This window comes from Sus scrofa, chromosome 13 (genome assembly GCF_000003025.6).
Source record: "Sus scrofa isolate TJ Tabasco breed Duroc chromosome 13, Sscrofa11.1, whole genome shotgun sequence".
Classification (NCBI taxonomy): domain Eukaryota; kingdom Metazoa; phylum Chordata; class Mammalia; order Artiodactyla; family Suidae; genus Sus; species Sus scrofa.
In genome coordinates, this window is record NC_010455.5 from 141630178 (window position 1) to 141657066 (window position 26889).

Genomic DNA, 26889 nt, shown 5'->3' on the forward strand with positions numbered 1-26889 from the left:
CCCTGAATGAGCACCATCTTGCCTGTTCAAACAGTTCACGGCTGGTGACATCAGCTTGTTACATGGCTTCAGACTGATGCTTCCTCAGACATCAAGTGACTGGATCACAAGAGTGATAGACTAGGTCAGGTGTCGAAGCTTAGGGTCTGAGAACCAGTGTAGCCAAGGTCTCAGGCTTATACATGTTATCTCATCTGATTGTTCTTTACAGAATTCCTATGAGATAGAAATAATAAAAGGCAGGGTAACAATGAACATTCACTGAATGCTTACTGTATGCTAAAACCTTTACATCGGTTAGCTCATTTAATTCTTAAAACATTGAGATGAGAGAGATTCTGTTTCTTTATCCATTTTGCAGATGAAGACGTGCTGGCTTGGAGAAATTAAGAACTTGGTAGAAAAAAGATTGATACTTGAAAACTAAATGACCTTTCCAAGATCAAACACGTGGTGCATGAAGGAGCCTAGCTTAGAACCCAGGTCTTGAGATTTCTAGGTTATTACTCTTTCTGCTTTATTCCCATGCTCTCCTGAACAAACTACATGATTCTTTCTGATGCTGACCACAGCTGAGAAACTCTTTCCTGTCTGTGTTCCTGATTGGGGATTTACAATCTCTTCTGATCTCATTGTCTGCTGGTAGTGTCTGTGTCGACTCACGTTCAAATGTCGGCACTCCTGACCCCTTCAGTCTGGTTACCTGACCCCTGAGTGTGCCTTAGCTCAGACTAAGTCCTCCCCTGGGGCATCAGCAGGAAGGCCCTAAACCTCTTCGCCTGACACTGCTGAGCTGATGAGAACATTGAAGTGTGGCGATAACTTATTCTGAAACCTTTGCCTAAGTGCTCAGCAGGATGTAACAGGAGTGGTTTACCTCCCGTTCACTGGCTCAGCACCCACCCAATGCCATCTGTCTCCTCCACACTCTGGCTCCTTCTTCCTCTTGCTGCTCTCCCTCCTCCAGGCCCTCTTTCTCGCCCCTGAAGCACAGTGCATGGATCCCTTTCTCCTCTGCATGAGGCACAGAGGACACAGGGCCTCCATCCTCATGTTTTCCGTAGTCTGTTCTCAGCAAGTGGCAACAAGCTATTTTTACATGTGTTTCCAGACAAAATATAATGTGAAGGCAGGAGGTAGGTTTTCAAAACAAATAACTTGCCCTAAATTATTTTTCTATAAAAACAGATTTATAATATAATGGTGAAAATCTGACATGTCTGGCTTGACCTCTTTATTGGGAAACTATTTTTAATGTTTGAAATCTGCTATAGATTTCATGCCCTTTCCTAAACCATGCATCTAAGGCAAAATTTATTTTACTTTGTATTTTTGTTTTGCTTTGTCTCTGGTTCACATCCTCTAGTGATTACTAATTTATAAAGCTTTCTCGTAATCCTTGGATCAAGGGTTAGATTTTTTTTTCTCATAGGTGAAACAGGAATCTTAGTTCATTAACCTAGACATGGAGCATGTGTATATCCTTAGAGGGGTAACAACCACTTAGCAAGGAGCAAATTATCGAACCAAACAGTGGATCAGGAGATTTTGTTTCTGATGGCCTGTCTTTATGTCAGAGTACATCTTATTTTATGTATGTGTGTATATACACACATCTACAAAAGTTAATATTATACATGATATAATATCTGTAATATATTGTATATAATGTTCATAGAGAATTATATGTTTCTACATATAATATTTATATATATATGCTACATATAACTATATATAAAATGTGTGTGTGTGTGCATATGTGTACAATACTAAGAGGAAAAGCCATTTTAGCAATGAGAAAACAGATTTAAGAATAGGGATGGGGTGAATATCTGTTGGTGGATAATCAGGTGGGGGGGGTCAGGAAATAGACAGTGGGCATGGAAAATTCATTTGAGAAGTTGAGCAATGTGAAAGAGAAGGAGAAGGGAGGGAGAGACAGAAGACAGAGAGTGAGAGAGAGGAGGAAAGCATCAGACAAATATATTTTCAAGAATGTAGAGGCCTGTGTGTGTGATTAAAGGGTCAGACACCATGAAGAATGAAAGAATGTTGCTATTTAGAAATCTCATCCCAAAGGTGCATTGCATGGAGAGCCCAGGCAGAAGTATTAGGCAGGGAAAGAAGACTCTTCACTGTACACTCTGTAGATTGAGATTGAGAGCAGACCAGCATTAATTGAAACTACCAGGTGCTTTGCATCTCTCTGTCGTTTGAAGTGCTCATTCCTTGCATTACCCAGATTTACAATTGAGGAAACTGAGGCTCAAAGAGTTTTAATTAGTCACCTACCATATGACCAATGACTGGCAGAGCTGATATTAGGATTCAGCCTTGTCTGTTTCAGAACTCGGTTCTTTGCCCTAGACCTCTCGACCCTTTAAAACTATATCTGGTGGAGGACAAGGGGAGATAAGCATCTCCTCCAGGAGAGAGATAAAGTTAGTGGTGCAGTGGGACCAGTGTTTCAAGAGCAGCTGAGGAAGCCCTGGGGCGTGGTTGCAAATACAGTATTCCAGGAGGTAAGCTACTCTGGGGAGTTGGCATCCAGTGGAGTTGAAAGAGGCAGAGCATGAAGTTGAAGGTAGACCTTGGTTCAGGGAGTAACAAATGATGAAGACCAAATGATGAGACTATGCTGGTGAAGGGAAGAAAGAAGCTCTGGAGGCATGAGGATGGCTTACCAGCTCAGTTACTTCATGACTTAGCTGCTCATCTTTTCCACTGCATCTCTGTTTCTAGGCTGGGTACTTCGGCTGGACCAGGCATCTTTCCATAGTCTTCAAAGGAGCAACAATTCTCTTATCCTCCATTCTTTCCTTGTGCTCTCCTCTACCTGGAAACCTTCCCCAACTCTCTGCCTTTGCCTTTCTTTCTGCTCAGGTGTTGGGTTAGACAGCAAGTCTAACCCAACCTTTCCTGATTCACTTGGACTGAGGTGGGTGCTGTCTGTTGAACCGGAAGCTTCATTGCGATTATTGACAAAGTTGTCTGTATCCCTGCTCTGGTTGGAAAGTTTCATGAAGGCAAAGATCATGATGATTGGTACCTCCTCCAGCTCCAGGTGTTTGGTGACATTCCTGGCACACAATAGGGGCTCTGTTAATACTTGTTGAAAGAATAGGTAAATAAGTTACTTAATAATAATGAATGAATAACTTACTTGAAAAAAATCTATCTTTCTCTCCTCCTTTTTAAATGAAATTATTCCTGTTGTTATTGTTTAATCTCTACATTTTCCCTTGCGGAAGAATACTTAATTATCATCTCTATGAATGCTAATCTCCATCTCCTAGCACTACATTATCATTCAGCATCTTCTCAGGTGGTCTGTACATTTTCTCCTGGGCAATGCAAACTCAAATGTCCAAAATAGAGCTTCCTTTATTCTAAAAACTGCCTTCTCCCCTGCTTTCCTATTCATATAAATGGTGGTAACATTATTCTTCACTATACTGCTCTCTTGCCTCCTCATAGCCCAGCCATGACTCCCTATTGTTTATAATGCCTTCCTAGTGGTTCCCAGGACCTTATTATTATGGGCCTGGATTATATGGAAAAAGCCTACTATTTCAATAAATGGTGCTAACAAAACTAGATATCCGCCTTCAAAAAAATGATGTTGTAGTCCTACTTTATACCATGTATGTAATAGAAGTTAACATGTATCATAGTCCTAAATTAAGATCTAAAACTATAGAGCTCTTAGAAGAAAATATTGATAAGCAGAGATTCCTGGGACATACACCTAAAGCAAAAGTGACAAAAGAAAAAATTGATAGGTTGGACTTAACTAGAATTTAAAAATCTGAACTTCAAAGGACACCATCAAGAAAGTAAAAAACCTACAGAATTTACAGTAAACATTTGCAAATCATATAGCTTATAATGGAAGTGTATCCAGAATATATAAATAAGTAAATAAGCATTACAATTCAGAAACCAAAAGATACCACAATGATCTTAATAGATGTTTCTCCAAAGAAATAGCCAATAAACACAAAAGGATGCTCAACATTATTAATCATTAAGGAAATGCAATGAGATGCCACTTCACAGCTACCAAAAGACAGAACATAGCAAGTATTGGCAAAGAAGTGGGAAAGTTGAAACCCTCATACAGTGTAGGTAGGAATAGAATATGATGTGGCTATTTTGGAAAAAAAGTTTGACAGTTTCTCAAAATGTTAAACAGAGAGTTACCATATGACTTAGCAATTCCACTACAATGTATATTTTCAAAAGACATGAACACATATGTCTATACAAAAAGTTGCACAAGAATGTTTATGGTGGCATTATTTTAAATAGCTCAAATGTGGAATCAATGTAAATGCTCATCAGCTGATGAACAGACAAATAAAATGTGATGTATCCATAAAATGCAATGTTGTCTGGAAATAAAAAGAATACAGTACTGATACATGCTACAATATGGATGACCCTTGAAAATATTATGCTAAGTGAAAGAAGCCAGTCACCAAAGACTACATATTAATATATCATTCCATTTGTATGAAATGTATAGAATATGCAAATCTGTAGATGCATCAAGCAGACCAGTGGTTGCTAAGGGCTGGGGAGGTAAGGAAAGGAATGGAGGATTGACTGCTAATGAGTATAGGGTATTTTTCGAGGGAGGCAAAAATGTTGCTAGATGAAAACTCTAAAACATAACTAATTTAAAATGGGATGAATTCTTGAAAACTGGAAGTCATGTGGTAATGTACTTATCAGCAAGAACACTTAATGTCTGATAATGAATCCTGGAAAAGGTGAATTAAAAAAAAAACTTGGTAGTCTTTTGGACAGTTTGGACTCTAATCCCTTATTCCTTATACAAAATTATCTCTTAGTAAAGAGAAAGAAATGGCCTTAGGCAAGAGGAACACACTGATTCTACATGAAGTAGAATATATATCTGTGTGTGTGTGTGTATATGTTTATGATTATATATCATATATGTGATTTTAGTATATATTTTAAATTGAAGTATTGTTGATTTACAATATTAGTTTAAGGTATACAACATAGTGATTCAATATTTTCATAGATTGTACTCCATTTAAAGTTGTTACAAGGAGTTTCTGTTGTGGCTAAGTGGTAACGAACCTGGCTGGCATCGGTGAGGATTGGCCTTGCTCAGTGGGTTAAGGATCCAGCATTGCCACGAGCTGTGGTGTAGGTCACAGATGCAGTTCAGATCCTGTGTTGCTGTGGCTGTGGTGTAGGCCAGTGGCTACAACTCCAATTCAACCCCTAGCCTGGGAACTTCCATACGCCATGGGTGCGGCCCTAGAAAGATCAAAAAAAAAAAGTTGTTGCAAAACAATGGTTATATTTCCTTGCACTGTAAAATATGTCCTTGTTACTTATTCATTTACATAATATTTTGTTTTTCTTAATCCCATACCCCTGTCTTGCCTGTTATTCCTTTTCCTAACTGGTAATCACTTCTTTGTTTTCTATTTCTGTGAGTCTGTTTCTGTTATAGACAATCATTGTTTCATTTTTCAGATTCCACATGAAGTGATAACATAGTTATCTTTAGGTCTACTCTTTAGGTCTATCCATGTTGTTGCAAATGCAGAATTTCATTCTTTTTATGGCTAACATTCCAGTGTGTGTGTGTGTGTGTGTGTGTGTGTGTGTGTTCATCTGTTGACGGACACTTGGGCTGCTTCTGGGTCTTGGCAATTATAAGTAGTGCTGCTATGAACATTGGGGTACCTGTATATTTTTGAATTATTATTTTCATTTTCTTCAGATTTATACCCAGGAGTGGCATTGCTTGATCATATGGCACCTTGGTTTTAGTTTTTTGAGGAACCTCCACACTATTTTCCATGACTGCATCAATTTATATTCCTTACCAACAGCATACAAGGATGCCCTTTTCTCTACATTCTTGCCAACATTTGTTATTTGTAGAATTTTGATGATAGGCATGCTGACCCGTGTAAGGTAATACCTCATTGTGGTTTTGATTAGCATTTTTGTAATGATTAGCATTGTTGAACATCTTTTCATGTGCCTGTTAGCTATATGTATGTCTTTGGAAGAATATCTATTAAGCCCTATTTTAAAATATTTTTTTTAATATGAGTTGTATGACCTGTTTACATATTTTGGATATTAACCCCTTTTGGTCATATCGTTTGCAAATATTTTCTCCCATTCAGTAGGTTCTTTTTGCTTTGTCAGTGGTTTCCTTTGCTGTGCAAGGGCTTTGAAAGTAAATTAGGCCCCATTTGTTTATTTTTTATCTTATTTTTTTTTGGCTTAGGATACCTGCCCCCAAAAATATTGCTACAATTTATGTCTGCCTATGTTCTCTTCTGAGAGTTAAATGGTTTCAGATCTTGCATTTAGGTCTTTGAGTTAATCAGTTTGGGGGTTATTTTGTATATGGTGTCAAAAAATGTTCTACTTTAACTCTTTCACATGTAGCTGTCCAGTTATTCCAGTACCGCTTACTAAAGAGAATGTCTTTTCTCTATTGCATATTTGCATATATCATATATTAATTGACCATAGGTGTGTGGGCTTATTTATGGGCTGTCTGTTCTGTTCCATTGATCTGTCTGTTTTTGTGTCAGTACCATACTGTTTTTCTTACTGTAGCTTTGTAACCTAGTTTGAAGTCAGGGAGGATTATACCTCCAGCTTTTTTTTCCCATCAAGACTGCTTTGACTATTTGCAGTCTCTCGTGGTTCCATATAAGCTATTCTTAAAATAATTTTAAGATTATTTATTCTAGTTCTATGAAAAATATAATGAGTATTTCATGAGACTGTGTATTCTATGTAGAGTATTTTGTCATCTGCAAATAGCTACAGTTTTATTTCTTTTTCAAGTTGGAGGCCTTTTATTTTTTTTTCCTCCTGTCTGATTGCTGTGCTTCTAAAAACTATGTTAAATAGAAGTGGTGAGAGTGGCCATTCATGTCTTATTCCTTAGTTTGGAGGAAAAGCTTTTAGTTTTTTACTGTTGAATGGGATTTAGCTGTGAGTTTGTCATAGGTGACCTTTATTATGTTGAGATATGTTTCTCTCTACCCACATTGATGAGAGTTTTTATCAGGAATAGATGTTGAATTTTGTTAACTCCCTTTTCCGAATAAGGCCATTTATATTTTTTCTTACAATGTCTTAGTCTGTGGAAACCCCTCAAATATCATAATTCTTGAACAAGACCTGAGACAAGAAAATGGTCTTCATTAGTCAGGAAATACTATCATAATACTAATAATAATGACAGATGTTTAATTTTTATTATTCAGGCCTTGTATTTATATGGATTTCACACTTAATCTTTAAGATAAGCTTCTGAGCTAAATGTGTACTAATTCTCATTTTATATAACTTGTCAGCATTAGTTCAGAATAGGTTTGAATGCAAATATGAGAAAACCTTAAAATAACAGTTAAGTGGTTAGCAGCACATTTCTCTGCCTGTAAACATGCAGTGGTGTTCATCCAGGGTTTGGATGGCATATTGTGACTCTTCAGAGACAAACTTCCACCAGTTCCCCATTCTGTCATGTACTCCATGTGACCTCAGCCTCATTATTCAGGGTGAGATCCGTGTTTTAAGCGATAGGAGTGAGGGAAGGATGAATAACAAGGGGAACAAAGGATATCAGACTCCTCAGAATTTGCTCATGGGACACTTTCACTTAAACTGGACAGAATTAGTCATTTGGGATATGGTACAGAATGAGCTACAAGGTAGCTTAGGGAATATAGTCTTTATTCTGGGTGACATTGTGCCTGATGAAGAATTATATTATTGTACAAAAAAGGTGAGAATGGATACTGGAGCATGACCAGACATTCCTACTGTATTAGCCAAGGTCACAAGCAGCTAGTAAATGATGGGGCTGGAATCAAATCTGATCTTTTTAGTGCCCATGTGTTTGAAGGTGCCTTTTAAGCATCAAGATTCTCCATGATAGGACATTTAGTTGGGAAAGAGAGGAGAAGTAGGAGAGTAGGGTACTCATGGTCTTAGATAAATGTACTCAGTAACCCATGAGACTGTTGTTTTGTTTTGTTTCTGTTTTTGTTTTGAGCAAAAGCTTTGGTTTACCCATGAACTGAAGGCAAGATTTGAAAGCTCCCAGTGGTTTTATTCAGGTCAGAAATGAGAGTCACCATGCCTTGTATCTTACTTTCATTCTTAATCTCATTTGGCTCTGGAGACCAAATAGTGGTCATACATTTTTCATGTTCCATTATCATTTATGGGGAATCACATAACAATTGGTTTTCTAATCATTAATAGCAAACACAATTGCATTGCTGAATTTCATGCTGAACAAACTGTATTGCATGGAGACAAACAACATAATTTCTAATTTATATGTGGAAACATATATTAAGGCTCATACAGGAAAAAAAATCCGACTTTAGCTTTATAAAACTTCAGAAGATACTTTAGAGATCTTGGAGGCTGATCTTTAACAACTATTTCTCTTTAAGTGAAAGCTGCAAATTTTAAATGTTGTGTTCACTTTGTCCTGTTACATTTCCAGCTATGTGGTGGTTTCTTTTGTTTCTCTATTTATTTCTATTTCGTGTGATTTTTAACCCCTCAGGTTAGGAAAGTAGGCCCTGAAATAAGGCTTACACTATTCCTGGCTGTGTGACTTTGATTGGGTTCCCTAAGTCTAAAAGTCTCACATTCTTCTTCTGCAGTAACAATGCTTCTAGTGTAAGAACTAAATAAGAATATACTTTGTGAAGTGTGTGGAATAGTGCCTGGTCCTATTTATATATTATTTTTAATTATTATTTTTTTCTCACTCTCTTTCATACTGTTTTATATCCCACCCTTCTTTACCAATGAGTGATTTTCTAACCATTGATTATTCTGGACACACATGAAGGACTCTCGTCCTGTCCAGCAAAGCAGAACACTTGCTAACCAGACTGGTCAATCGTATATGCTGGCTGGGAACACAGCATTCAGCTCTGTCAGTCTTTTTCCACTATGTGGGAAGAACAAAAGCTTGAGCATCACCAGGACCTGGTATAATTTCTGGCTGTATGTCTTATTAATAGTGTTACCTAGTATGTATTTTTTTTTGCATTCTGAGCTTCTGTTACTTCACCTATTAAATAAGAATGATGATCACATCTATTTTGTGAAGTCATATAGAGAATTAAAGAAAATAAACATAAGCACCTAATACTAGTGCCTGGCTGTAAATATTACCAGTGCATGATGTCCTTAAGGTACAGGGAACTAGTTAGGCAAAATGGGTTGGGCAAAAAGAAAGTAAAGTAATATGGCCAAATGGCACTGGGTTGCCATAGAAAAATATTCCAAATTAGAATCAACCCAGGCTGAAGAGGAGTTTTAGTTTCTCCTGTAAATACCACAGAAATTCTGCTTTCATTGAAGCTGTCAGGAGGGCTAACAGTAGGGAAATGTGTTTTCAGCTCTTGAAGCTTCCCAGACCTCTGCTTATTTGCTTCTCTTTCCTCTAACAGACCTTTCTTGTTCTCTCCAGAGAACTGTGAGGACATTAATCCTGTCTGCAGAAATCCCTTTTTAGTCCACAGATCATAAAAAGTGTAAGATTATCCATGACTGGATACACATAGAGACTCTGTGTTGTACGGGACTGAGTATTGGCCTGGGAATTAATGTTTTTAGATTTCTGTTAACAGCAAACTGTGTGACCTTAGATAGGGCCATCAGTCTCTCAGGGGCTCCGTTTCTCTGCGGTGAAACTGGGAGGCAGAATCAGTGATTTGTAAGATCTCTTCAGCATCAAGAATTCTAAAATTGTGAGATTTGTTAGGTAACCCAGATTTTTAACTTGTGAAAAGTGTTTCTTAAATCATTGAGTTTTCTTGTGCTAGTGTTTATTCTACAGTACCTTTTGGGTGGTCATAACTCGGTTACAGGGCTTGCCAGGGTTTTCTGTCATTGCAACTGGTAATGTCAGATTTCATTTTTACACGAACAGCTTCTTTGACTATCTTGCTGACGGTCCAGATTTTATCTTTTTGTAAATCATTATAAAACCTTACAAAAAGCATTGACCAATGCATCACCATTCACCAAAACCAAATTCCATATGCCTCAACCCATTGTAAACTCTTATTTCCCTTTTTTCTCATTCATCCATTCATTTGTTCAATCATTCTCTTTTAAAAAATTTTATTGGATGCCTACCATATAATTATATTCAAGGTACTGCGTGAGCTCTGGTATTTCTGTCTTTGTGGGGTTTTATGAACTGGTAGAGAGCAGATAAGACATTTGTATTATTATCTAAATGAATCTCTAGGGCCCCAGAAGCAGAGTAACCTAGTGGTCAATAAGCCAGATTTAGAGTCAAATCAAGGGTATGTACACTTGGGCAAATAACTTCTCTGAGTCTAAATGTCTTCATCTGTTAAACAAAGAGGAATCATAGTACCTTTCTTGCTGGTTGTTGTGAACGCTAAATGACATAATATATGTAAGGCTTGGCATAGGCCCCAGCTCACAGTGTTGCTCACTTCTTATACTCTGTCGTAATTTGTAAACTTGATGAAACACACATTTAAATTTTGTGCTGAATAAAGTGGATGTATGCAAGTCACAGAGTAAGTAAACCCAGCAGTTTCACCCCAATGAGATAATAGTTTTTTACTCATCACATGCACAGTGCTTCATTGAGCATCTGAAGTGGGCACTAAATACTTACTTTTCACTTGACTGGATTTTTTATAGAATTGACAAGCCGATTCTAAATTTAATGCAGAAACACAGAAAACTTGGAATGGCCAGAACAACTCTGCAAATGAATAACAAACTTGTAGGACTAAAACTACCTGATTTCAAGTTTTATCACAATTCTGTAGTGATCAAAATAGTGTTGTGTTGGCATCAAGAGAGACAAAAGATCAATGACAAATAATACTGAATCCAGAAATAGACCCAGGCATATATGGACAACTCGTTTTTGACAAAGATTTGTGTAAGAATGGCAATTTATTGGCGACAGGATGGAATTTTTAACTAATGGTTCTGGAATAATTGAATATCCACATGTAGAAATATGACCTTGCTCTATACTTTACAGTATATTCACAAATTAATATGAAATGGATCATAGGCTTAATTGTAAAATCTAAAACATGTAGGTTCTAGGAGAAAACATAGGGGAGCATCTTTGCGATCTTGGATTATACAAAGATTTCTTAGATATGACACTAAATGCAGACTTCTTAGAAGAAAAAAATGATAAATTTAACTCCATGAAAATTTAAACTGTTTTTAAAATACACTGTTAAAAGAGTTAAAAGACAAACACAAACTAATATGAAACATTTGTTCATCATACATCTGACAAAGGAATTGCATGCAGAAAAATACATATATTTAGTGAAAAAAATACATTGCATACACATACACACTCTTGGGAAAGTAATATAATGCTACCGAAAACCAAATTAAAAAATGTGCAAAGGCTTAAAGATGTTTCACTAAATAAGATAAAAGGATGGCAAATAAGAACTCAGAAAGATTCTCAATATTCTTAGACATTAGGGAAATTAAAGCCACCATATACCTAATAGAAGGCTAAAATAAAAGAAAATACAAATAAGCATGTGTTTTAAGATGTGGAGGAAATAGAATTCTCACACTGGTGGGAATGTAAAATGGTGGAACTAATTTAGAATAACAGTTTGGCAACTTCTTTAAAAGTTAAATATTACCTACCACATGACCTAGCCATTCCATTCACATATATATACATATATATATATATATACACACACACACACATATATACACACACATATATACATATATATACATATATATATACACATGTATATATATATATATGTATATATGAACGAAAAGCATGTAGCCAGAGTTCCTGTTGTGGCTCAGCAGTAACGAACCTGACTACAATCCATGAGGACCCAGGTTAGATCCCTGGCTTTGCTCAGTGGATTAAGGATCTGGCCTTGCCATGAGCTGTGGCGTAGATTGCAGGAGTGGCTCAGATCCCATGTTGCTGTGGCTGTAGTGTAGGCTGGCAGCTGCAGCTCCAATTTGACCTCTAGCCTGGGAACTTCCATATGCGGCGGGTGCGGCCTTATTTAAAAAAAAAAAAGAGCATGTAGTCACACAAAGATTTGTACACAAATGGTCATGGAAGCTTTATTTGTGATAGTCCTGATTGGAAGCAATCTAAATGCCTGTCAACAAGTGAATATCTGATGCATCCCAAAATAATTAGACTGAATGAAAGAAGTCAGACATAAAAAGAGCATAGATTTTTAATTTATGTGAAATTCTAAACAATGCAAACAAAATTATAATAACTGAAAGCAGTGCAGTGTTTCACTGGGAGTGAGGCTGGTTGAGGGAAGAGGCAGGAAAGAGAAATTTCAGAGAGACACAAGGAGACTTGGGGAGGTGATGGGTATGCTTATTTTACCTGTGGTGATGGTTTCACAAGGATAGATACATGTCAAAACTTATCACATCAAATACTTTCCAAGTGTGCAGTTATTGTATATCCATTATACGTCAATAAACCTGTTTTTAAAAGTTCTTTTCTATTTCTCATTGACTGGTTTTTCATAAATGGATACTAAAAACTATCAAATGCTTTTTGCTACATTTTTTGAGATGATCATATGCTTTCTCTCCTTTATTTTGTTTATATGGTGAATGATAAAGGTTATTTTTTGGATTGCACTTTTGGATTATTTTCATGATTGCATTTTATTTTATCTGTTACAGAGATGATGCATATTTTCTTGTTATTTTTTTATGATATACTGCAGGTTATGTTTTCTCAATTTATCGATGTCTAATGCAAATTAAGACTTTTACTTCTTTTTGCAAAATTCAAGGGACTAAAACCTTTTATACCTTTGCTCTCCTTCCCAACCTGTATGCTATGGCTTCATGTATTTTGATTCCCTACAATTTGTAAAGCCTAGAAGCATTCATTATTCATGTGTTTAGCTAATAAACAAATTTGCTCACGTATTTAACACTTTTTGTTGGTTCCCTTCTTCTACTATTTTCTTTAGTTCTAGTGTAATGTAGAAAATGCTCTTGGTTTTACTTACCTAAAAATACTTTTAATTTTCTTTCATTTTATTTGGTATGTAATTCTTCCTTGGCAATTTTTTTTCCAGAAATTTGTAGCTATTCTTTTTTCTTGTTGTTGAGAAGTCAATGATTATGATACTACCTTTTGAAAGTATTGTTTTTCTAGCTGCTTTTGGGAATTTATCTTGATCTTAACAATTTTACTATACTGTGCATAAATGTAATTTTATTCTGCTCACTGTGTAGAGTGCTTCTTGCACTTGTGGCTTGATATTTCTTATTCATTTTGGGTAATTTTTGGGTCTTATTGACTCAAATATTGCTTTTGCCTATTCTTTCTCTCCTTTCCTTCTGGGATTTTAATTATACCTATTTTTCTCTTAATTCTCTCTGTATGTCCTTTATTTTGCATTATATCATCTATATTTCCCATCTTCTTCTCTCTCTTTCTTCATTCAGGTATATCCCTGTCATCTAACTTTCAGTGCATTAATTCTCTAATCAACTGTATTAAATATGCTGTTAAACCTATCTATTGACTTTCTAATTTTCCAATTTATCAATTTCTAATTTTGTTTTCTTTCCTTAAACACATTAAACATAATTAAATTCTACATATCTTCACCTTTTGGAGCCCAGTGGATGGGTTTTTATTGTCTGTTGTCTTTCTTGCTTTTCAATCCTATTGTCATATCTCCTCCTGTGTCAAGATGTTTTGATTATGTGCCAGTAGGTGAAAATATATGATGATGTATATGTTTTAAAAATTTTTAAATATGAAAAAAAATATATGAGTAATTAGTGGCCTAAAGTTTATGTTAACTTCCTCCAAGGACTATTCATGTTTGCGCCTGCCAAACAGTTAGTAGGGACGCTAGCTATTTCAGATCTTCTTTCACTAGTTTCAAGGAATGAGGTAAGTTAAAGCTGAAGACTCTGTAGGGCCAGGTCTATTTATGATTTCATTCCTTACTTCTAAGACGTGGTACTTCATCTCCATCCCAAGGCTTATGTTTCCATCAGGCTTTTCATGGAAGGTTGGAACTCCTAGCGTTGTGCCCCTGCTCAGCTTCTGAGCCTTCAGCTACTTTTTCAAAATTAACAGACACTCCTAGGGCACAGTGGCCTTAAGTGCCAGCTTTGTCTCTCCTGATTTCCATTTGCTTCTAGACTGTAGCCAGATAATTGTTCACTGCTTTGTTAGCCCTTGACAGTTTCAAAGAGAAGATGTTAATATTTTATCCAGTTTTAAAAATTATTGTTTCTCTAGGGATGTTGCATCTCAATTACATAAACCATCTTCCTGGAAACAGAAGTTTTTATTCCACTGTGTGTTTTTTTTCCCCCTCAGACATCTGAATCTCAGTTTTCTCAACTTTATTCCTGCCAAAGTTCTTACCTTCTAGAAGTATTTTTAAAGATGGAATATGGGAAATGCAAGAAGTGAAATATGGTACTCTTGTGTTTCTACCCGACAGATATCTTCCCTTCCTTGCAAATAAAACCTTAGTTTTATTCTTGCTGCCATGTACTCAATCCCAGGGAATGAGATTTTAATTAATTTAAGCCAAGTAGAACAGTCCTAGTCCCTGGCAGGTAGCTCATATTTGGCAAATAGGAGGTAAAAAGAAGTCTTCTGAGTAACTGACCTTAGCTCGCCTTCACCATCACCACTGAAGACAGAGCCACACCTTTTATGTTCCCACCTACTTCTTCACTTTTCAGATACTGTTTTGTGAAAACAGGACACAAAAGTTGCTGCACTTAACTTGATAATGACAGGAAACCAACACACGAACAATTATAGTGCAACAAAGCAGCTTTCAACCAAGCTTTTTATTGACATTTGTGAGCTGCTATGCCAAATTTTGAATCCCCCTAATCCTGAATTTCTTGTTATTTGAGATAATGGATCCTTATTATTATCGCTTTCAATTAGGGATTGTTACTAGTAGTAAAACATATCCCAGTGGATATAGTAAACCTCCCTGAATTGCATCTTGCTATTTCTAAGGTATACATATTACCTTCCTATCTGGACCAGTTGTCCACATTCTATGGCATAGCTCTGATGGTTTCTGTTCTCAAGAAACAAGTCTACTTTTCTTGCTTCAGTACTTACTGAACTTTACTTTCTCTTCTGTCCATTCCATTTCCATCTGCAATGCTAAAACTGTCAACTTAGTTCTCCCCTGGGTTGAGCCCCATTACACTTCTGTCAAACCCTGGGCAGTGTCTTCCTTCTGTGTCAAGGGACTTTGAGTTTTTGCTTTTGATGAATACATCCTCACTCTTTAGATATTTCAAAGAGGCATCTAATCTTTTGCCTGAAACAGCCTCACTTTAGTTATTAACCTTCTCCAACTTGATATTGGAGAATGCTGAGAAAGGACAGCATTCTGCATGGAGGAACTTTCTCTTAAAAGTTATTCCTGCTGCCCTTTTGTGAGAAATACTTAAGAGATACATGAACATGTATAAGATTTAATGCCAAAGTGGAATTAGGTGTGTGTTGGTTCTTATGTTTATAAATACTAGGTGGGGCTTTGCTTTTACTTAAAAATGCTTGTCTAAAGTCAAGCATGAGCCAAACAGAGAAGCCTGCTATTCTTTTTCCATCTTGGTGGCTATGGCCTGGATGTGAAAGTTGGGGCTGGAAGAGGCACATAACTAGTGTGGGGATTCTTTGACTTTTTAGAGCAAGAAATCCTTGCCTTCTCCTCAAAGTCGGCCTTGTGTACTGATTTTTAGGCAGTGTGAGAGGATGCCTCGTTTGATCCTGTGAAGTGGCCTGGGGATGAATTTAAGATGTGGACAGTGTCTGCTGGCACCAGCCCAGATACATGAGGGACAATTTAGTTCAATATGTTTGGGGAATGTTCCTCAAATTATCTTGTTAAAAATCTGTCATTCTCCTTTCCGGGCTGACAGTTGATAAAGAGTTTAATGAATATGCATTTTGATAGGCAGACAGCCTCGTCTTCCTTTGCTGGATATGCCCTTCTCAGATCAAGTCTGGACAAAGGACCCTTGTCATCATTCTGTGTCTGTTGGGTCAGAGGAGTGATCTGAATTAATGTTCCAGCTGACCCATCTGTAGAGGCCATGAGGCCCAAACTCCACAAAGGGGAAGGGAGGATGCTGTCCATTAGCATTTAGCATTTGGAGTTTCCTGATATACTTTGCTGGGCCCCAGGGCTGGCTTTAGGCGACTTCGTTACACAGCTTGTTATCATCAACATATTACCTAGTATCTATTTAATATTCTGAAGCAGAACTCTAGATCTGCCCAGAACCTGCTCCTCTTCCAGTATTCTCATGTCAGTCTGTAGCAACAACATTCTTCCTGTAGCTCAGGACAAAACCTGTGCTGTCATCCTTGCCTCCATTGTTTCTCTCACACACCACATCCAGCCCAGCTATTGATTACAGTTTTACTTGTTGTACTCTCAACATTTATCCAGAATTTAGCTGCTTTCCCCATAGCCTGAGCCATCGTCTCTGCCTAGATTATTTTCTTTTTAAAAAAATTTTATTTGTTGATTTACAATGTTGTGTTAGTTTCAGGTGTACAGCAAGGTGAATTAGTTATACATAGACATACATGCATTCTTTCTCAGATTCTTTTCCCATGTAGGTTATTACAGAGTACTAAGTAGTGTTTCCTGTGCTATATAGTAGGTCCTTGTTAGTTATCTCTCTTATATATAGTAGTGTGTATATGTTAATCCCAACCTGCTAATTTATCCCTCTCCCTCCCATGTTCCTCTTTTGGTAGCTATAATTTTGATTTCATAATCTGTGAGTCTGTTTCTGTTTCATAAATAAGTTCTTTTGTATGTAAATATCATTTGCTATTTGTCTTCCTTTGTCTGACTTACTTCTCTTAGTATGATAATCTCCATCCATGTTGCTGCAAATGGCATTATTTCCTTCTTTTTATGGCTGAGTAATATTCCATTGTATATATGTCCCACATCTTCTTTATGTAGTCTTCTGTCAATGGACATTTAAGTTGCTTCTGCATCCTCAATCGTCTCCTACTTCTACCCCTGCCCCACTTCAAAGCATCAGATTTATCTCTAAACATACAGATCAGTGCATATTCTTACTTCTTTCAATCCTCCAGCCAACTTGCCAACTCATCTTTTACTGTCCTCTGTCTAATTCTCTCTGCTCCAGCTCTGTTCCTTCCTTCCTGATCCTGGAATCTGCTGCACGGGCCTAGGGTGCTGTCATCTCATGGCTTTTGCATTGGTTTACTTTGCCTGCACCACTCCTCTCCTAGGTTTAGCACTTCCTTCATGTTTCCTCTCTAAGTTACCTTCTCATGGTTGCCTTAGCCCTTCATTAAAACTTTACCTCCCTCTGTATCCCCCCATTTCCTGCTTTTTTTCCCCCATAACACTCATCATCATTTGGTAGGCTATCTTTTACTTTTTAATTTTGTTTGTTGATGTGTTCTTCCAATAGAATATATGGTTGATGGATGTAGGAATAAAACAGGATTTTTATCTGTTTTGTTCACTGAGATATCACCAGCATCTAGAACAGTGCGTGGCACACAAATATGTTTCCAGTGTTCACAAGTCAGGGCCAGCCACCTGTTTTTGTAAATACACTTTTACTGGAGTATAGTCACTTCCCTTTTTTTACACATTGCTTCTGGCTCCCTTCGAGCTAAATGTCAGAGATGGCATGCTTTATAAGCCTAAAGCATTTACCGTTTGACCTTTTAAGAAAACGTTTGCCAAACCCTGCTTTCAAGGATTTTACAATGTAGATGTAGAACTAAGACCAGTAACTTTTAGAAGAAAGTTCTCTATGGGTCTGTCATGTTTCTTTTCTTTTTTTCTTTTTTTTCTTTTCTTTTTAGAGCCGCACCTGTGGCATATGGAAGTTCTCAGGTTAGGGATTGGAATCGGAGCTACAGCTACTGGCATACACCATGGCCACAGCAACATGGGATCCAAGCTACATCTGTGACCTACACCACAGCTCACAGCAATGCCAGATACTTAACCCACTGAGAAAGGCCAGGGATCGAACCTGGGTCCTCATGGATCCTAGTTGGGTTTTTTACTGCTGAGCCACAACAGGAACTCTTGATACTTCACAATTCTTGACAGTATCTAAAAAATATACCAAAAATGCAAAGCGGCAGGTGCTCAAGCCCAGGGTTGACTAGAAGAAGGCTTGATAAAAGAGATTTTTATAGGTGATAAAGGGATGCAGAAAATATAGGTAAAATGGGAAAGTTGATGGAACTTATTTGCAGAGGGAGTGGGAGGAAAGGGGCCAAAGTGTATGTATAGGAGAGTAGCCCAGATAAGAAAGAGGGCCATCTATTCCAACCTCTAAGGCTGCTTGAAAGGGACAAGGATGGGTAGACTGGATATTGACAGGAAGGTAAGTCTTAAATAAACAGACAGGAAAGGAGAGGGTATTTCAGGGAAAGGAATAAGGAAGATGGAGATGGGGATTGTGGGGGGAGGGGTTCCAGGTTCTTAGCAGCTTTGGATGACATGCAAGGAATATGGAGTTTATCTCATAGGCTGTAGAGACTAGTTAGAGACTTACAAATAGAATATAAAGCAAAATGGCATTTTAGAAAGATGAATCGGACTAATGCACTGAATGCCTAAGATGGGGAGAGTCTAGAATGGAGAGATTAGTTAGGAGACATTTAAAATTTTTATGGTGTAGCATTTAGTACTTCTGACAGGTTAAAGACATAAAGAATAAAAAATAAACAAACCAAACCCCTTGTGTATCCACAATCTGCCTCAAGAAATAAAACATTATGAATACAGTTGAAGCCCTCTCTGTACCCCCTCTAGGCCCATTCCTCTTCTCAGCCTCATTCTTCATGCCCTGCTGAGGAACATAGTGATTTTGGTATTCATAAATTCTATGCTTTTATTTTTAATTTTTAATTTTTAAGATTTTTTCTTTTTTCTTTTTAGGGCACCTGTGGCATATGGAAGTTGCCAGGCTAGGGGTCAAACCAGAGCTGCAGCTACCAGCCTATGCCACAGCCACAATGACATCAGATCCGAGCTGCATCTGTGACCTATGCTGCAGCTCATGACAATCCTGGATCATTAACCCACTGAGCGAGGACTGGGATTGAACCCACATCCTCATGGATATGAGTTGGGTTCTTAACCTGCTGGGCCACAATGGGAACTCCCCATGCTTTGAAAGTGATGCTTTAACTAAATGGTGTTACTAAACAACAGTGATATTATTTGCATGACTTGAAATACTTGTCAAAAGGATATCATATTATGATGTTGCTATTTTCATGATCATTTTGTTGTGGAAATCACTCACGTCTATATAGGTAACTTCAGTTTATTCATTTTCACTGTTGTGTACTCTTCAATCGTGTGAATATACCAGAATTAGTTAGTTCTCTTGTTAATGATTATGTTCATGTTTTCCAGGTTTTTTTGTTTTTCTAATCAGTGCTGAAGTGTAGATTCTTGTAATTTCTCTTTGCACGTGTGTGAGAATTCTTAAGGGCATGCCCTTAAGAATGGGATTTCTGGGTTATAAGATGTACTACTAGGAAAGGTACTGGAATAGTCTAAGTAGAATTATCTGGATCAGAGTAGAATTAGGTAACAGGAGGGAACAAAACATTAGGAAGGGGTATTTGACAGATGTGGAGGAGGCAAAGAAGTAGGGTTTGAGAATGACACTGAGTTTGTATGGCAGGGGGTGGTCAGGATAATAACACCACCTCTGACAGAAATGGGAATGTATAGAAGTGTGCTTCCCTGTGGGGATATGTTTAAGGCATATCTAGTGAGGTGCTGATGAGAATCCTGACTCACACAATGTAGAATTCTGGCAGATGATTTAATATTTTAAGTCAACTCTTGAGAGAAAGCAATTATATCAGAGATCTAATTTATGTGCTATTTTTAGCATTTTATAATTATAACCATGTGAGAAGAAGGTACCTACCTAAGAGGAGGTGACTAGAACAAGAAAAGCACCCACAGAGCAGTATCAGGGAAGTGCTATCATAGGCTGTATTGTTGCTCACCATTGTTAATATCTGCTTCTCTGGATGAGCATCCTCACCCACCACTATGAGACCTTTTGTACACCCCAGCCCCACTGACTTTGTGTTTGACCACATGATGTGCTTTGGCTAATGGCATATAAGCAAATGTGAGGATTTTGTCTCAACAGAAGCATGGGAAGTGTTCCTTTAGCCTCAATCCCTGAAAAGAAGATGCAAGGGGTGGAGTTCCAGCCTGAAGCAGAGCTGCAACCAACCTAAAGTCTGTAAGTGATATGAAATAGAAATAAATATATATATATTTTTTTATAAACTACTAGGTTTGGGGGAGTGGGAAAGTTAAGCTGACTTATTCATTGATGTAGAAGAAAATTTGCAAAAAGTTAAGGATTGAATGTTTGTGAAAAAACTTTGCATTGACTTTGGTCTAATTTCTTGAGAATTCTGGTGGTAAAACCAAAGGAGAGAGAGATGTAGAAATATATAATACTCACTTATATCCAGTATTTTCTCCTCCAAACAGAATCCTTGAAGTTAGCCTTGACCATAAGAATTGATTTGGGCAATGAAATGTCTGCAAAGGTGACATGTCTTATTGTTGGGCAGAAGCAGTGAATGAGCATATGGACAGTTCCCCATCCTGTTCTTCCTCTCTTGTGCTAGCCACTGAAGTTCCATCCACTACGATTGCTGTACTGTACAATTACAGAATACTGGAATACTCTCTATGTGGGACATTGAATTGTCCACATAGAAGACCTTTGTTTTAGAGATATGTCCTGAGTGCACTTATTTTGAGAAATACATAAATATTTGTTGTTTCCTTTGAGATGCTGGTGCTGTTTGTTATTGCAGTAGAGGCTGGCACACCCTGGCTAGATGACATGGTATGAAGAGGCAGCAACAGCATCAAAGAAAGGTCTTTTTAGACTATATGAAACTAAGATCGATAGAGATGAAAACAGCGAAAGAAAGGGGTGAGATGGTAGAAGGACTAAACCAGTGAAGTAAGCAGCAGAAGAGAGGAGAGAGGCTCACAAAGTGGATTAGTAGGAAATGATAAAGATCATCTCTTCCTCAGGATTATGAGTTGCTTCCATAGCCTAGACCAGTCTATTTATTTTGGTAGGAGTTCTGGTTCTTCTTAAAAAGAGCTGGGACAAGAGAATGGAAATTTTATTTTATTTTTTTGTCTTTTGTCCTTTTTAGGGCTGCACCCGCAGCATATGGAGTTCCCAGGCTAGGTGTCTAATCAGAGCTGTAGCTGCCAACCTACTCCAGAGCCACAGCAATGCCAGATCCGAGCCGAGTCTGCAAAACACCACAGCTCCTGGCAATGCCGGATCCTTAACCCACTGAGCGAGGCCAAGGATTTAACCCGCAACTTCATGGTTCCTAGTCAGAATCGTTTCCACTGTGCCACGACAGGAACTCCAGAAATTTTATTAACAAGCATTTTTGATCTTACAGATAACAAGATTATCACTCAAAGTAAAGGAGAATTTATTGTTTATGGAGCACATCACAGAAAAGGTGGCACTGGCCTCAAAAACAACTGGTTCCCTGCCCTGTGATTCTGCCAGGACTCCTTCTCTATCTCTGTGTCACTTTTTAGCTTCTCTTATGTATTGGGTTCATCTTTTCCTAATAGAGACAAGTTTTCTTCATAAGGAAAGGAATATAGCCACTTGCAGTCCTGAACTCATGTCCCAGAAATTCTGCCTCCAGAGAGGAGAGAGATGATTTCTGTTCCTTCAAGCCATAAATATCCTCGAACAGGACTTTGCATGGGTCATCTGTCTATTCCAAGCCAACCTCAGTGGCCAGGTAGTTGGATGATATTTTTGACTCAGCTTGATTCAGATACCCACACCTGTGTTCAGGAGTACAGAATCTCCTGCCAGAAGAGGTAGAGGCAGGCTCTGGACAGAGAAATACAATGATTGCTGCAGGAATATACACGTAATCAGTAGAGTCCTCTACATTTGGGAATGCAACTTGATTGTGGAATGAGTTCATATTATCAATTGTACAGAAAGTCCCAAGTTCTAAATTTTGAAATATTTGTTTCACCTATTATATAATCATAAACAGACTTTAGGAAAGGAACCTGCAAAATGTATTTGACAATGACAGGACAATAATAGGAATGATAGGGAAAAAAAATGCCAGCAATGTTCTTGATAACAGAGCTAGAGTAAGGTGTTACCTATATGCATAATGTCAGGGACAGGGGCAAATCCTTTTTCCAAAGTTTTTTTCCTAGATGGAATTCTTCTGAAGCCTTTTCAGAGTCATCCCACTGAGGAAGATACTGAAGCCCCTTAAAATAACACAAACACCCTAGAGAGGAGAGATTGTACATAACACTTGTTGCTTATCTACTAACTACATCATTGATGTTATTGCTATTACTTCTGAGAGATGAGGAATAAGTTTGTTCCCTCAATATGATGAATTGCATGATGGGAAAGTTTCCTAATTTGCCCAAGTTTAAATAACTACAGAGCAGCTGAAATTGAAAGTAAGGCCTATATGAATATAAAGGTCTGCCAGTGCACTTCCAGTTATTAACATTTTATCACGAACTAGTTCATCAGATATTTAAGGTATACTATGCAAACTTCTTTTGGAATGACTCAGTAAGGTAAACAAACTTTAGACTTCCCCAAAGTCATTTGGCTTCCCCTGGACTTTGGAATAGCTGAGACAAAATGTGAATGTAGAGTTTTAAACGGTAAATGTTGCAAGGAAAGGCAATACTGGGGAAGTGTGTGTAGATAGTAACTGGGCTTTGCTATGCTAAGGCCTGTGGCAGCTCTGAGCTAAGTGGTATCCAGGTGGGCTACTGATGCTGGCTGGGTTATTGTGGAGGAACAGTGGGGGTTTGAGAGGCCCTGGGGTTACATAAAGAAAAGTGAACCTCTGAGAGGCCAATTAAGATAGGAGGACCTTGTCAGCTCCCCTCATGGAGGGGGCATTGAGTGAAAGGACCAGTAGGAGAGAGATCATCATGGATGGGTTAAGGGAAAGTCAAAGATTGGAGGCTGAGCTTAGTAGTGCTGTGTAGGATGCTGCATCTCAGGAACAAAGGAAAAACTTCAAAAGTTCGTCTGGGTAGATTCTGAGAGGCACCAGCTGAGATGTGGAATTTAGGAACCTCTAAATGATTTTGATCATGGACAGAAAGCATAGATCTGGGAGCTCAGAGAGGAAGATCCTTGCTCTTATTGATTCAAAAGGGAGCTAAAAGAAACAGCCTGAGCGTAAAGGCTTCAGAAAGTGCAGTGTCCTGGAGTAGGGACCTTCTGCCTAGAAGAAAATATAATAGAATAGAGAGTTCTGTTCATGTCGAAGTGAATGCCAAGATGAATTAGAAACACAAGGCTATCAACCCGAGGCGGATAATCTCGATACAGTTAACACACAGAGATTCTAACACAAGCTGTAAACACAATTTACACACCTGAGCTGATTGTGCTTTGGAACACTGCTGGAAAGAAAAGAAGCTGTGAAGCTCATTGGGTGTTGTCTTCAGAGAAGTAATCTGCACACCATGTCCTCAATATTTCCATCGTCTAAAACGCCAGTAAAGCCAGACAGAGGGAGACTTCTGTGGATTTTGTTATATAACAATAAAAACACAGGGTTAGAAGGAAAGTGGAGAGATTTGTCTATATCTAAGGCATTTCTCTGGTGGGGAAAGCAGGCTTACCTGAAGCCTTACTGTGAAGGACCCCTGTCAGTCCAGTGTAATAGGAGGTCAAAGTGTTGCATGGACAGAGGGAAGATGGAAAGAGAAGGAAACGTAAAAGGAAACTCAGAGCATAATTTTCTCTGGAGTTGACTTGGTTCTAAGTTCCATAGAGTCTGCGCAAGTCAGGCAGCTGTTAACACTTTCTTGGCCATAATATCTATGGCTATAATAGGACTCTTCAAACACTATGATTCATGTGAGCCAATTGGAGTAAAGGCAGAACTATTAAAATGAGGGGAGAGAATGGCGTGAGGGAGGAATTTAAAAGGAAAGACCAGGGATATCACTGCCCAGGGTCAGACTATCTGCTCAGAGCAGACAAAGAAACTTATGCAAAATTTATGATGGACTTAGATCTAGGACAGTGCATGCTTTGAAACTCTAATCTATTTAAATGATGGTAAATGTCACAGCTGTTCTCCTTTATAGAGTTATTTGCCCAATAGAAGAGAAAGATTTCAAGCTGTCTTTTCCAAAGGGATAAAAATCACTTAAAACTGGTCATTCAGATTGTCTCATAAGTCTCTTAAGCTACAGAAAGTGATACCCCTTTTTAAGAGAACCTACAAATAAATGCTCTTTTAAGAATATGCTAATGTTCGGTCTGGTCCCGAGCTCAGTTATGACCAGCGTGGATTATTCTCTCACAATGTCAGCGACAAAATTTAGTAGAAAACAGAACTATGTATTTTTTTTCAAAAACCTATCATTGAATTGGTCTTTTGTTAATTTAGTAAAAGGATTTGGAACCCAACAGCCACAGCTTATCCTGTTTCATAAGGTACCAAAATTCACAACTCTCTTGTATGAAGAAATATGTTGTTTCAAACTTTAAACCCTTGAGTCAAGGTTCACACTTGGATCTGGTAAGCAGCTGGAAATTTACACTTATCTCCAAATTTCAATATTGTATTTTTGCACATTTGAGTTCCTTCCTTAGATGAACTTGCTGTTGGTGCTGTTATATTAATTAGACAAGGAAGCCTTTAGACTGAGGTAGCCCTAATACCTTGACAACCTGCATAAGAAAACCAAAATATAAGCCTGACATGTCTTATAGTTTAAGACATCAAATCCTAAGGACAACCAATCACAAACTTTCAACTAGGCATTCCTTTTTTTTTTTTTTTGTCTTTTTGCTATTTCTTTGGGCCGCTTCCGGGGCACATGGAGGTTCCCAGGCTAGGGGTCTAATCGGAGCTGTAGCCATTGGCCTACGCCAGAGCCACAGCAACGCGGGATTCGAGCCGCATCTGCAACCTACAGCACAGCTCACGGCAACGCCGGATCGTTAACCCACTGAGCAAGGGCAGGGACCGAACGTGCAACCTCATGGTTTCTAGTCGGATTCGTTAACCACTGCGCCACGACAGGAACTCCCTAGGCATTCCTAAATAAGGCAGCAACTATAGACAATCAAATCAAATTCTTGCTTTGTTTCCATGTCTGTCTATTAAAGTCTTTCTCCTAGCTCCTAGATAGAGTGCTTCTAACCACTTCTGGTTTGGCACTCCCCAACTCAAATCAATATTTGTCCAAAAAAAAAAAAACTCTTAAAAGTTTTAATGTCTTAGTTTATCCTATAGCAGTATTAAGGGAAAACAAAGAAGCATATTTAGTAGAAATTTCAGGAAGGGAAGTGTTTATCTCTGTTCATTTGTGACTATATATGTCATGCTCTCAAGCAGATGTGACAGAAGATTCATTTCTTGAAATAGCATATGCTTCATTCCAAGACGTAAGAATAGATATATTGTTACATGAAAAAAAAAAAAAAAAAAAAAAACAAAGAACGAAATAGTATGTACTAGCATTTTTTTTTTTTTCTGTCTTTTTAGGGCCATGCCTGTGACATATGGAAGTTCCCAGGCTGGAGGTTGAATCAGAGCTGCAGCTGCCAGTCTACCCCACAGCCACAGAAATGCCAGATCCACGCCGTGTCTGCAACCTACACCAAAGCTCACAGCAATGCTGGATCCTTGACCGATTGAGCAAGGCCAGGGATCAAACCTGCGTCCTCATGGAAACTAGTTGGGCTTGTTGTGGTTGAGACACAACGGGAACTCCTGTACTAGCATTTGAAGCTACATTTGTGCATATATATTTGAAAATGCACAGAATATCTCTGGAAACATATCCAAAAAATTGATAAGAGTTGCTGCCACTAGGGAGGATACTTGGTGTCTGGGGGATGAGGAAGCAGTAAAGGGAGTTTTACTTACTGCCATAAACACTTTTGTAATCTTTTGGGGTGGTGCCATGTACAAGTATTGCTTATTAAAATGACAATTAGCCAACTAAGCAATGTGAACAAAACAAAATGGTGAGGTTGACCTTACCAAGTTGGGGTTTCTACAGCTGGATAACTTTATTGATGTTTTTATTGAAGCTTTTTGAGTATTAATGCTTCTCCCCTGCCCTTTGGTGAAATGGGTGACCCAGCATGTCCTTAGTTGCTGTTGTGTTGTCTTTCATATCTGAGGGCTGTTGGAGGATGAGTGCAGATTGAATTCTTTGTGGTAATGCCCTAAGTGTGGAGATCAAGAATTTCTGGCAGACCACGAAAGTGCCCATACCACAGAATCCCTATTAGCACATGGACATAAGCAAGGGCTAGAGTAGATGATTCCTATACAGTGGAAGAGAATTTAAGTTATCCCCAATCAGCAGGATTTGGGAAAACCCCAGGGAAAGGAAGAATACAGAATCTTAGAGATGTGAGACAGGAATACAGATCCAGGGAAAATTTTTTATACTTACAGGACTATGTTTTTCAGATCAATGTTGGTTACCAGTAGCAAAAGCTCTACTTGAAATAACCTGGGCAAAAAGGAAACTTTATTAGATGGATACTGAGGGCATCTCCACAATCTGAAAGCAATAGGGTATACCAGGGCCTGAGGCACAGCTGGAAATATTGATAAGAATATCCTCAAACTCTACTTTCTCAGCATCTTACTGCTTACATTGGCTTTATTCTCTCAGACTTGCTTCATGCATGGGGTGGGGCACAAGG

At 38.1% G+C, this 26889-nt stretch overlaps 1 long non-coding RNA gene across 1 annotated transcript in view; it reads left to right on the plus strand.

Annotated features, from left to right (window-relative positions):
- LOC110256420 overlaps positions 1–26889 on the plus strand; it is a 479854-nt gene that overhangs the window by 220683 nt on the left and 232282 nt on the right. The window contains exon 5 of the long non-coding RNA XR_002337890.1: positions 20287–20382. This is a non-coding gene — a long non-coding RNA (uncharacterized LOC110256420). The remainder of the gene's footprint in view (positions 1–20286; positions 20383–26889) is intronic.